Below are 13,940 nucleotides of genomic sequence, written 5' to 3'. Positions count from 1 at the left end.
AGTATCTCGAAAGGATAAAATAAATGGACCAAACACAAATATAAAACTAAAAGATAACAGAGCATTAAGCTCACTGTATATCATTCGCTCCGGCATCTCCCAAAATTGACCGTGCAGAGAGTAATGAATAAAACACACAGCCTGTAATAGTAAAAAGACCTGCGCTCCACACTGCTACAGTGCGTCACAGCATGCCACGTGATCGCGCAACCAAGCCTCATTTTGAAAAAAGAGATGGTTGCACGTTCTCTATCCCTATTGGCAGATTGCGGTCACATGACCGCATTACCAAGCCTCATAATGAATTTATGGCTGTGCGCTCTATAGCAGGCTAAAAAGATGACAGTAAATACCCTCGCTACGGATGCGCATTAGGGAAAAAAGGGATCACCAATAGTTCTATGGAAAAACACATACTGCCAGGTAACACATATCAGAAATATACCGATCCGGGCTCCTGGCTCTCCACACAGCTGGAGGAGCAGAGCGGCGGCAGCCCCATGGAGGAGGATGCGGAGTGGGTGCTGGACAGTGTGCTCGCCTTCCTGAGGTGTCCGCTGTGGACGGGGCCGGTCACCGACTTCATAGAACAGAAATGCTCAGTTTTTGATGACGATGAAGAAAATAAGTTATCATACACAGAGATACACAATGAGTATTAAGAACTGGTGGAGAAGCTGATACAAGGGCATCTGAATGAAATGGGAATTAGTGAGCAGCAATTTCAAGAGGCATGTTCGGCATCATTCGCTCATGCTCCAGAAGCTAAGAATATGTTGCAACCTGTGTTTGCCGTAGAAGATTTTGTAACTTTTAAAGAAATGATGCTGCAGAAGAATATCGAACTACAGTTACAAGCTATTCAAATAATTCAGAAAAGAAATGGTGTGCTTCCAGAATGTTTGCAGAATGGAACAGATAATATGTCTGACCTTGAACAACAAGAGATGAAACTGCTATCTGAAGCATTAAGAATATCAAGAGAGGAATATGAGCTTGAACAGTTGCACAGGAAGGAAAGAAATGCAGCGAGCTTAATAGAAAATCCCCCCAAAACCTCAATTTCTGCTGCAGTCACAACTTCACAGAAAGAAACCGTGTATTTGGAATCTAAAAAACAGCCAATAAAAATAGAAGAGCGCCCTTACAAACCTTCAGCTACTCCTATTGCAGAGCTGAGTAGCTCAGAAGCGGCTCAGGCTTGGATGGAGCAAGCAAGAAAAGAGGCTGGCATACAGGGCTCTGTCGCTAGCCTGACCCAGGTGGAAAAGGAACAACTTAGAGAACGTGCTGAATACCTGAAGCAGAGAAGAGCTGAACTTTTATCAAGGAAGTTGGATTCCAAGAAAAAGCCACACATTCCTGAAGAGTGTAAAGAAAAGGCACAAGGTTCCAGCCAGGAAAAGGAGATGGATGAAGAAGAAAAGAATAAGAAAGGGGGCACATTAGGAGCCCACTTGAGTGGGATTGTGGCCAGCACGGGGTTAATAGGTGATTAAGTGCTGAAGTTAGCTTGTAATTGGTTAATGTTTGCCTTGTAATTCCTATGTACTGTGCCTTTAAATTTGGGACCATCAGCCAGCCAATGGAAGGTGTCGGAAGCTTCTGGGAGCAGCAGAGGCAGGGCCGGATTAACAATGGGGCTGATGGAGCTGCAGCTCCAGGCCCCTTTCTCAAGATAGGCCCATTTGCCAAAAAAAAAAAAAAAAATTTTTTTTTTTTTTTTTTTTAAGAATTTTTTTTTTTTAAGATCGAATTTGGGGGGTTGTAGCTCGATGACCAGAGGTCACAGAAACCCCACATTTGGGGGTAGGCATGGAAAGAGCTACCCCACAACTGGTTAAAATGTGGGACGGCTATCATTTATGGTTCCGGAGATACGGGCCTGCTTGAACTGCCTGTCAGAAGCTACATTCAGAGCGGCCAATATAAATACAAGCTGACACACTACAGCAGACTGATAGGATCACAGGGCTTATAATAATTATTTGTATATTACTCCCTTGCCACCCAGGCCAATTCTGACACTTCTCTACTACATGTAAAAATCATCATTTGTTTTTTGCTAGAAAATTACTCTATGGTGGTCTTTGCACTTTTTATGTTGCACGGTATAGAGCTGCACGATTCTGGCTAAAATGAGAATAGCAATTTTTTTGCTTAGAAGATAGATCACGATTCTCTCACGATTGTTGCAGCGTAACATCATCTTTCACATTAAAACAAAAAAAACTGGGCTAACTTCACTGTTTTGTTTTTATGGTTTTTATTATTCATTGAAGTGGGCAAATGCAGTGTGACATAACATATTGCAGCAATAGCCATTGTATTCCCTAGAGTCTCTGCTAAAATATATATATAATGTTTGGCAGTTCCAAGTAATTTTCTAGCAAATAATATTGCTTTCTAACTTAAGAAACAAGTGTTGGACATTAAGTAGTTAAATTTAGTTACAATGTTAGTTAGTTACAATGTTTCATTTTGTTTACAAACTTCGCAGACTGCCCAGATTTGTTCTTTACACACAGAAGTGTATCCCTTTGATCTAAGAAGGAAGTGTCAGTTACAATGTTTCCTGTTAAAAACTTGGCAGACTGCCCAGATATTTTCTTTTGACAGCTGAAAGTCTCTCCACTTGTTATATGAAAGAATCAGCAAACTCTGCATTGAAGATCGTCAGGGGGGTTGAATCGAGATCACGATTTTTTTAACGATTAATTGTGCAGCTCTAGCACGGTATTTGCGCAGCAATTTTTCAAACATGTTTTTTTGGAAAAAAATGTTTCATTCATTAAAAACAGTTAGTTAGTTAAGTTAGCACAATTTGTTTTGGTATCCTAAGCGATGCTTTACATTTTTTTAGGTTACATGTTTAGAGTTACAGAGGAGGTCTAGTACTAGAATTATTGTTCTTGCTCTAACAATCGTGGCGTATGTAACCTGTGTGTATCTGGCTCTGATACTACCAGTGCCTACCCAGCCACTGACTAGTATCATTCCCCAGCCTGTCCCCACACACCCTCTCACCTGCTGACCTGTGGATGGGGGAATCACTCCTGCAGTGTTATTGTGTTCTGCCAGTGCGTACAATGATCAGTGTTGCTAACTTTAGCTGGCAGCACTGATTGTTTTAAGAAAAAAAAACAGGCTGGTTGTACTCAAGTTGATTAATAGATTGACTTGTGTAAAACCAGCTAGCCCATACATAGATCGACTATGGCTGGTCTCTGCATAATTGGCGTAATTTCAATCCATGTATGTACCGCTTAACCACTACTCAGTCCCTAAATATCCTTCCACTCCTGTACATAGTGCTCACTGTCATACTCTCCACACTCCTCTCCTGTACATAGTGCACACTGTCATACTCTCCACACTCCTCTCCTGTACATAGTGCCCACTGTCATACTCTCCACACTTCTCTCCTATACATAGTACCCACTGTCATACCCTACACACTCCTCTCCTGTACATAGTGCCCACTGTCATACCCTCCACACTCCTCTCCTATACATAGCGCCCACTGTCATACCCTTCACACTCCTCTCCTGTACATAGTGCCTGCTGTCATACACTTCTCTCCTGTACTTAGTGCCCACTGTCGCACCCTCCACACTCCTCTCCTGTACATACTGCTCACTGTCATACCCTCCACACTCCTCTCCTATACATAGTGCCCACTGTCATACCCTCCACACTCCTCTCCTATACATAGTGTTCACTGTTATACCCTCCACACTCCTCTCCTATACATAGAGCCCACTATCATACCGTCTACATTCCTCTCCTGTACATACTGCCCACTGTCATACCCTCCACACTCCTCTCCTGTACATACTGCCCCATCATACCCTCCACACTTCTCTCTGGTACGTACTACCCTCTGTCATACCCCCTCACTCTTCCTGTACATACTGCCCATTGTCATACCCTTCACACTCCTCTCCTGTACATAGTGCTTTTTTCCGTACCCTTTGTACTCCTCTGTACATAGTGCCCACTGTTAGACTCCACATTCCTCTCCCTCACCTGCACATACTTCCCACTTATATACCATCCATACTCCTCCCCTATGTTGCTTACCCACAAAAACAGTTCTTTAAAATTATACTGAATATCCTCAATGTTACCAGCTCTAGAATGGACACACTTTTGTTAGTTCAACTAAAGGAAATATCAGTTCTCATATTTGTTCTGCCCCATTATTAGTACTCCTTTAATTTTGTGATTACTACTATGATGTATAGAGGAACATTGGGGATCTCAGCTACTCTAAATATAGCACTTATATAAAAAAGTGGCCCTGAAAATATTTTTTAAATGTTGGCAACTGTGCACTTAGGCACTGCCCAAGGGCCACCGTCAGTAGGGGGCCCCATGAGAGGCTCCTGGGATCCTGTGATAATAAAGAGGTAGTAAACTTTCCTGACATTACTACTTTTTAGAGGCCCTGGGGTAGGTTATGCCACAACGTACAAGTATGCACAGCATATTAGCACATTAGTGTACAATTACATTTTCAGACTGAGCCCTCCTCCAGTGCTGCGATGAATCAGGCGGGGCCTGGACACTTCCATCTTCACCCGGTCTTCCTTCTGGGTTCTGTGCCTTTGGTCACTTGCCTTGGCTGGGCTGCGTTCATGTCATTCCCACGCATTTATTTATTATTTATTACACCCCATTCACACCTCCGCGACAAAATGCCCGACGCCGGCCGCTCGTGCCGCTGGAGGGGAGAATTCCCATTGCTGTCTATGAGATGGTTCACATCTCATAGACGCCGTACACCTGCGGCATGAAAAAAAGTCCCGGACCCTTTTTTTCAGGCGGCATTGGCGTTCGGCCATACAAAGCAATAGGAAGGATTTGTAAAAAAAAAAGTTACACTATTCGCGGCAAAATACGCCGCGTACGCGGCGTTACTTGTCGCGGAGGTGTGAATGCAGCCTAAAAGGCCCCACCAAAATCCTCAGCACCAGGCCCATGATGTTCTTAATCTGGCCCTGAGCAGAGGCTATAAAAGGTTTGGCTGGGCTGGGAATCTCCCTCTTTTCCCCTGGCAGCAGCAGCTGAAGAACTAGGACTTTTGGTTCCTGCTGCCCCCCTTCTCTTGGTAAAGTATGGAGTCTCTTTTTAAGAAGCTTTTGGAGAAGGCAGGCAGTGAGGGGGGTGAAGAGTGGCTGAAGCGCTGCTTAGTTATGGGGGACATTGTCCCTGAAGACCAGCCAGCTGAAAGGGCTACAGGCTTTGGGTCTGTGTCTCCCTCAGAACAGCAGAGGGAGAGCGCGTCAGTGAGTGGGGTTTCCCCTGTCAGAGCGCGGAGGAGCCAGCCTCCGGAGCGTGCAGGGGAATCCCAGCAAGCTGAGGAGGCGGAGAGAAGGCGCGGCGCGTGTGAGGAGGAAGATGGCGGGGGCGGTCCCACAAACGTGCGCCGTTCGGTACGGCAGAAGAGGAACATGTCCCAGTCCCCTGCTAGGGGAAACGCCAGGAGAGGAAGAGCGGTGCAGCCCGCAGCAAGAGTGGGGAGGGGGCGTCCGCTCCCCCCACGTTCACCTAGGCAGCCACAGGTCTCCGTCTGGGGACAGGAGCAGCACATCTCACCTATCAGGCAGGAGCCTGCAGCAGGCATGCTGAGAGAGGAGCCTGGTCCAGCCATCAATGCACAGCCTCCAGCAGTGGGTGAGTGTGTGCAGCTGCAGACTTTAAATGCTATTATGGATTCACTGTCTTCCCTGGTTAGGACACTGACTCCTGCTGGTGCTGTGTCTGCAAGTCCTGTGTCACATTTGAACAGTAATACTATACATAGCACACATTCTGCTATTGCTCCAGTGATTCATACCCCCAACGTGGTTATGGCCCCGGGGGCTTTGGCGGGGGAAGTTAATTCCCCCGGGAGGGTTAGCGTGCCAGAGGCATGCATGAAGGAAGTTATGCCCTGCGAAATGTCTCCCCTGGGGTATCACCTAAGCACGTCAGTGAAGGAAAAAATTTGGAGGGGGGAATTTATGGACATTCTATCCCTGTTACCCTCACAGAAGGATTTTATGGCTAAATCAGAGAAAAATGACAAACATGAGGACGACAGACGCAGACCCATACCGAGGTCATTTAATAACTGGTTGCAAGCGTTTTGCGTTTTTGCAGGTGTCATGACGGACAAGTACCCAGAACGCAGTAGTGGTTTGTTCCAGCATGTGGATCACATTCTGGAGGCTTACAAGAATTTTGGCGGACTCGGTTGGTTTTACTACGACGAGTCTTTTAGGCAGAAATTGGCGGTCCACCCCTCGTTGCGCTGGGGTATGAAAGACGTTGGCCTGTGGCTAAATCTGCTGGCTCCGCAGAGGTCTGCCATGCCAAAGCCAGCTGCGGTTTCCAATTCCGGCGCAGTTTTCAGGAAAGGGAGCTGTTTCGCGTTCAACGATAGCCAGTGCCGCTGGAATGCGGCTTGTAAATACAGACACGAATGTTCGTACTGCGCAGGGGCTCACCCTGCGGCCAAGTGTTTAAAGAAGTCGGCGAATGCCGGGGCTAGCTCGAGCTCTAGGGATATTTTTCCAAAAAGCCTGCATGCCAGTGAGGCTGGAAAGTATGCGCCCATGGCTGGAAATTTATCCAGACCAGGTGACGGCGCAATTCCTCAGTAGAGGTTTTGAATTTGGTTTCCCCCTCCCTTCATTCTCGGGGGCGGGATGCACAATTGTGGGTAATTTAAAATCAGTCAGTCAGTTTCCACAGATCGTGAGGGAGAAGGTTGGCAAAGAAATTGCAGAAGGGCGCATTGCTGGTCCCTTTGAGCACCCCCCGTTTGATAATTTCCGCATATCGCCCCTAGGGGTGGTGCCCAAGAGGGAGCAGAATGCTTATAGGATTATACAGCACCTATCATTCCCTAAAGGGGATTCGCTGAACGACGAGATTAATGGGGAGCTTTGCTCGGTCACGTATGCGACTTTTGAGGAGGCGATCGTTAAAGTGCGGCAGTGTGGTCCCGGTGCGTTGCTGGCAAAAGCCGATATAAAATCGGCTTTTAGACTGTTGCCCATAGCCCCTGAGGCATTTAATTCTTTAGGTTTTTATTTTGACGGGGCCTACTTTTTTGACAGGTGTCTGCCTATGGGGTGTTCAGTATCATGCTCGTACTTCGAGGCGTTTTCGTCTTTCCTGCATTGGGTGGTTGGTTTTCAGTCAGGTAGTGACAAGATAGTCCACTACCTGGATGACTTTTTGTTTTTAGGACCTCGGGATTCGTTGTGTTGTCAGGAGCTATTGCAGGCTTTCCAGGAAACGGCGGCACAGTTTGGCGTTCCGCTGGCGGAGGAGAAGACATGTACCCCGGTGACATCGCTTGAGTTCTTAGGCATTTGCATAGACACATGTAGGATGGAGTTTCGTTTGCCGGAGGCAAAATTGGTGAAATTAAATTCATTAATATCTTCCTTTCTGTCAAGAAAGAAAGTGCTGCTCAAGGAGATGCAGTCACTGTTGGGCGTCCTGGCGTTTGCTGGCAGGATTATGCCCGTTGGGCGGATTTTTTCGCGTCGTCTGTACTTGGCAATAGCGGGTTTAAAGTCGCCGTTTGCCCACGTTAGGCTGACTAGTTCGATTAAGGCGGATTTGTTGGTCTGGGCACGTTTCCTCGAGACGTATAACGGGAGATCGTTTTTTCAGGAGGAGTTTGTGGCGGCGCCGGATTTCAGGTTATTCACGGACGCGGCGGGGTCCAAGGGCTTTGCTGCAATATGGGGAACGCACTGGTGCTGCGCAGCATGACCAGAATCTTGGGTGGTTCAGGAGGTTACAAGAAACATCGTTCTGTTAGAGCTGTTCCCGATATTAGTGGCGTTAACTTTGTGGGGAGCTCAGTTTGCAAACAAAAGGATTCTGGTGGAAACAGACAATAAAGGGGTCCTCTTTGCCATAAATTGCCTTTCGTCAAAGTCTTTGCTGGTGGTCAAGATCTTACGGCAGGTTGTGTTTCTTTGTTTACACTTTAATGTGTGGCTGAAAGCCAAGCACACGCCGGGAGTGCAAAATAATCTTGCCGATGTGTTATCTCGGTTTCAGATGGACCGTTTTCGCCAGCTGCTGCCAGATGCGGATGTGGAAGGGATTCGTTGCCCGGAATATCTGTGGGACCTAATCTGGACATAGTTTCAAGAGCAATACAGGGTTCGGTGGCACCCAAGACATGGTTGTGCTATGCTGCTTCTTGGAAGAGCTGGTTGTCCTTTGCAGAAGGGTTAGGAGTTAGTGATGGCCGCCCTTCCGAGGGGTCATTATTGGCGTTTGTGGCTTCCCTTATGGAGCAAAGTTTTTCTTTTAGCCATATCTCAAAAACCTTGGCGGGAATATCCTTTTTTTGCCGGCTGCGGGGTTTTCCGCCGTGCACGGCTTACTTTTCAGTGAAACAGGCCTTAAAAGGGTACAAGAGGGCTCATTTCGTTCCAGATGACAGAAGGCCGATTTCACTGGATCTTTTGGGTAAACTGTGCGAGATAGCGTCGTCCGTTTGCTTTTCGGGTTTTGAATCCCTGCTTTTTAGAACGGCGTTCGTGCTCGCTTTTCATGGGGCTTTACGGATATCAGAGCTACTCCCAAAATCTAAACGGGGTGGGTCGGGAATTTTAGTCGATCACGTAAGGGTAGACCCCACGGGAATTCAGTTGTGGTTAAGTCGCTCCAAGACCGACGCGTTGGGTAAAGGCGTTGGGATTCGGTTGGCGGCGAACAACGATAAGTCGATTTGCCCCGTGGACACGGTGTCTCAATTTTTAAGCATTAGGCCCCCGGTTCCGGGTTTGTTCTTAGTCCACCAGGATGGAGGGCCACTTATCAAATACCAATTTGATGCAGTGCTGCATAAGTGTCTAAAAAATTTGGGTTTGCAGAACATGCGTATATCCTCCCACTCATTTAGGATAGGCGCTGCATCAGAGGCGGCCCGGAGAGGGGTGTGTGAATCGGCCATTAAAGAGATGGGGAGGTGGAAATCAAATTGTTTTAGGATTTACGTTCGCCCTAACCTGTTTATTTAAATTTTTCAGGTCAGCCCCGCACAGTTTGGATTCTGGGACACTCCTATATTCACTGGGCGCATAAGAGAGCGGCCTTGCGTAGGTATTCAACTAATTTATCTTTTCGTCCGGAATCATTCCAGGTTTATTGGAAAGGTGTGCGGGGACTTCAGTGGCATCAACTTTATTTTCACTTAAGTGGGCTTAGTCAGCGATGGCCTAAGCCGGATGTATTATTAATTCACGCAGGTGGGAATGATTTGGGTAAAGTAAGGACTTTGGATTTGTTATTTATGATTCAAAGGGATTTGCAGCGGTTTTCACTAGCCTCTCCAGGTACAATTTTGATTTTCTCAGAAATCGTTCCGCGCCTCTCTTGGCTCTCCTCTACTCAGAGGAGGGCCATGGAGAAGATGAGGAAGCGTATAAATCGGGCCATGAGCAAGTTCATGCCCCAGCTGGGTGGTCTGGCATACAGACATGTGGATCTAGAAGGGGGTTTTACCGGGTTATACAGGCAGGATGGCGTCCACCTCTCGGACGTGGGGATTGATATATTTAATTTGGGATTGCAGTACGGTATTGAGCAGGCCGCGGAGGTGGGGTGGGGCCGGGCATGATGCTCATGCCCGGCTTGTGGGACGTGATATGTCAATTAATGAGTTAAATGCTGCTTGAGTGACAAAAAACTGAGCAGTTGCACTTATTTGGTTTTGCTTTATTAATGGCAATTTTTGATGTTGAAGTTATGGAATAAAATTGATATGATGATTTGAAATGATTTTGTGTTTAAACCAATAAAATTACCGCGGCCTTTATTCGCCAATGATGGGTCAGTGTATTTATTTATGTTTGTACCTGGAGTATGGTTGTTGGGTGGAGTGTATGGCCTACAGTCCCATAAGAAAGAGGGCACATTAGGAGCCCACTTGAGTGGGATTGTGGCCAGCACGGGGTTAATAGGTGATTAAGTGCTGAAGTTAGCTTGTAATTGGTTAATGTTTGCCTTGTAATTCCTATGTACTGTGCCTTTAAATTTGGGACCATCAGCCAGCCAATGGAAGGTGTCGGAAGCTTCTGGGAGCAGCAGAGGCTATAAAAGGTTTGGCTGGGCTGGGAATCTCCCTCTTTTCCCCTGGCAGCAGCAGCTGAAGAACTCCCTCCCTCCTCCCCTGTCGCGGTAAATTTATGTGGTAGGCGTCACCTTGGGATCCAGGGGGGACGTGATATGTCAATTAATGAGTTAAATGCTGCTTGAGTGACAAAAAACTGAGCAGTTGCACTTATTTGGTTTTGCTTTATTAATGGCAATTTTTGATGTTGAAGTTATGGAATAAAATTGATATGATGATTTGAAATTATTTTGTGTTTAAACCAATAAAATTACCGCGGCCTTTATTCGCCAATGATGGGTCAGTGTATTTATTTATGTTTGTACCTGGAGTATGGTTGTTGGGTGGAGTGTATGGCCTACAGTCCCAAAACCTACAGAGAAGGAAGCAGTTAGCTGAAAAACTTAAAGAAGAAGTAATTAATAAATAAGCCAGCTACTGCACCGCACATTTCTTCCATTAATCTATTGCCAAAGCTAAGCGTGTGTGTATGCAAAAAGTGCAAAATATAAGTGCAGCGCAATCACGTTAAATACAACATAAATGAAACCATAAGCAAAATACAACAGCTTGGACTCACTTTGGACACACTTAAGAATGTGTTGGCAGCAGTCTCTGCCTTTTGTTATTGGGCAAATGATAATTATTGGTAGACATTTGCACATATATTTGAGTTGTTGTTTGCGCTGATTATATTTCACCATACAAGTGTATGTATGTATGTATATGTGTGTGTGTGTGTGTGTGTGACACACATTTTGTATGCCTTAAATAAATAGTCACTGCTGCTGGGAAATTATATTTATGCAGTTAAACATGACATAGAGTAGCTGTTGTGTGCGCGCACACAGAATGCAGCCCCATATTTTGATATTGGTACATTTTACTTTTGAGGGGTTCTGTAGTGAAAATATAAACCACCTTAAGATATATATCGGGGTTAATGTTTATTGCCAGAGGTGTGATTTTACTTATTACTGCCCTCGTATTGCTAGTTTTTCCATTGGCATTAATACACAGTTACGCATTCAAGAAGGGAATGCTGCATTAAAGACCTACATAACGAACAGGGAGAATTTGGTTACATAGCCAGCCAGTGAAGTTTGAAGCCTGCTCATGAGTTTTTCTTTGCTAAAATTTTTAAAAGTTTTATGCAATCTATGCTGTGTAGAAGAAAAAACAAGCCAGGGTCACACCGGTGCACTGCACCCAAACTGCAGTGCATCTGGCTTATACACATGGTTTTATATGTGTGTTTTCTGAAAGCACATCAAAGATGCAGCATGCAGGACTTTGATGTGTTTTCTTGAAAATTAATGGTTTATTGGAAGTCAATTGGAGCGCACCTAAAACCACATGTGAAAAACACGATACAATTGCTCTCCACCCAAACTGCAGTGCATCTGGCTTATACACATGGTTTTATATGTGTGTTTTCTGAAAGCACATCAAAGATGCAGCATGCAGGACTTTGATGTGTTTTCTTGAAAATGAATGGTTTATTGGAAGTCAATTGGAGCGCACCTAAAACCACATGTGAAAAACACGATACAATTGCTCTCCACCCAAACTGCAGTGCACTGGTGTGAACTCGGCCTTCAAGCTCTGTTCAGGCAAACTTCTAAATGCACAATTGAAATGCATATACAGTATGGGGGTCTGTATTAGTATTTAATGTCCATACAGTCCTAAATTCATACAGATCAGTCAGGTTGGTGACTTAAGTTTTTACATGCTGCAGTTTAGCAATACAAATGGATCCAGCCTGCAGAGTCCAGCCATGAAAGGCAGCTCTAGGATGATAAACTAATGACTTTTTCATTCTGCTCTGTCTTGTCAGTAAGTAAGTATGCAGCATACCTGATTGGCTCATAGTGCTTCCCCTCCTCTGCCAGTCTGAGTGATTCTGTAGAAGGTATATAAAGAGGCTAATGCCAAATAAAATTCAGGTTCTTAAAGTGGTTGTAGACCCTATTGCACCACTTTTACCTACAGGTAAGCTTACCTGTAGGTACCTTGAATATCTCCTAAACTTGCACAGTTTAGGAGATATTCAGTATATGTGCTGCTGTCGATGTTATTAGTGCATGTGCACTGACGAAATGGGCCGCTGGTGCCGTTTCTTCAGAAGCTGTGCCATGACCAGTGGCTCCCGTGTGCATGCTCATGAGTGTTGTAATTGCGGCTCCGGCCAAACACAGTGCCGGAGCCGCGAAACCCAGAAGTTACTCCGGTGGAACATGTCTGCACTGTACTCAGGGGGTCGACGCCGATCCAGGGCATCTTTCTAAGGTAAGTATTTCATTATGCCTTTTTTTATTTATTTTTTTCAAGGTTTACAACCCCTTTAACACTTGTTGAATTTAAAAATAAATGTAATGCTTTTTAAAACCTAAAAAAAAAAAAAAAAAAAAAAAAAAAAGAAATGTGTATACCAAAAGGTTCATAGAAAAACGGGGAGAATTTAGCCTGCCATTGATGGATTGCTTAACAATGTTGAATTGCATTAGCAACATCATGAATAGTATATGTGACATAAAAAACTAATTACCATAAGACTTATTTAAAAGCACAATAAAATTTGCCATTAAAAGGGGAAAATTAAATCCATGGCTAAAAATGTCTAGAGAAACACCATATAATGAATTATAAATGCTGCAACAGGCATCCAAAAATTTAAAGGGGTAAGGGACGTGTATTCCTAGTGGAGCCATGATTGAACACAGGTTTACAGGAACACAAACCCATCAACGGAAATAGTGTATATCATAAAAATGATCGGAAAAAGGAAAGAAGAAGAAGAAAAGAAAACGAAAAAATTAACTATTTACCCACTAATAGGATATTGGGGGATGGGTGGAATCAACCAACTATTTAGGACTGGTTAATGAATGCATTAATATCCCACTCTACATTCATACCCTGAGGAGAGTGGGATTGCAATTCATATGTCCAGTAGGTTTCAAGTCTGGATACTCCTCTGGTTTTGGCTCCTCCTCGCCAAGGTGGGATGTACCTGTCAATGATCAAGAATTGTGACCCCCTAGGATCCCGACTGTGACAAGATCTATAATGCCTTGGTACAGTGTGCTTCGTGTCACCCCCTATGATCTTGGTTATGTGCTCACCTACCCGCACGGAAAACGCACCCGTCGTGCGACCCGCATGGGCAAGTGATCAGGTAGACAACGTTTGTCGTGACACACGTACAAAAATGTTTAATCGGATAACTCTGGTTTGTCACTCTGGATTGAAATTCTAGAGTTTTGCGTCTTCCACTAAGATTGTACTGGCAGACTGTACATTTTTTACATGGGAAGTATCCCTCCATGTTTTGAAAAAAGGTTGGGCGTACCGGAGGATCAACAGTATTTGGAGCGATACTATTCCTCAAGGAAGGTGCGCCTTTAAAGACGATCCTAGCTTGTTCAGGTAAAACTTGTCAGAGTACTTTATCCTTTCTTAGAACGTTCCAATGGCGATTAAAGATAGTTTTTAGATCTCTAAGTTGGTTGGAGTAAGATGTGAGCATAGAGTATCGAAAAGAGTTGTCACTAACTCGTGGAGGTCTGTCGGCTAAGAGGCATCCTTGATCGATCTGCTCTACATTTAACATCTCTAAGTTCACAGAGGATTCATCATATCCTTTATAGAGAAATCTCTGCTTGAGCAGAGAAGCTTGGGACAAATATGTATCAGTATCACTACAATTCCTCTGTAAGCGTAAGAACTGACTCCGGGGTACTGATTTAAGCCATGACTTGTGATGGCAGCTATCCATAGGGATAAAGCTGTTACGGTCTGTGGC

The 13,940-nt window shown here is 44.8% G+C and overlaps 1 pseudogene; it reads left to right on the top strand.

The window, feature by feature from the left end:
• Positions 1 to 478: 478 nt before the first annotated feature.
• Positions 479 to 11,188, top strand: LOC120931703 (annotated as a pseudogene).
• The last annotated feature ends 2,752 nt before the right edge of the window (positions 11,189 to 13,940 follow it).

This window comes from Rana temporaria, chromosome 3, assembly GCF_905171775.1.
Source record: "Rana temporaria chromosome 3, aRanTem1.1, whole genome shotgun sequence".
In the NCBI taxonomy this organism is placed as follows: domain Eukaryota; kingdom Metazoa; phylum Chordata; class Amphibia; order Anura; family Ranidae; genus Rana; species Rana temporaria.
This window is presented reverse-complemented; position numbering and strand designations above follow the sequence as displayed.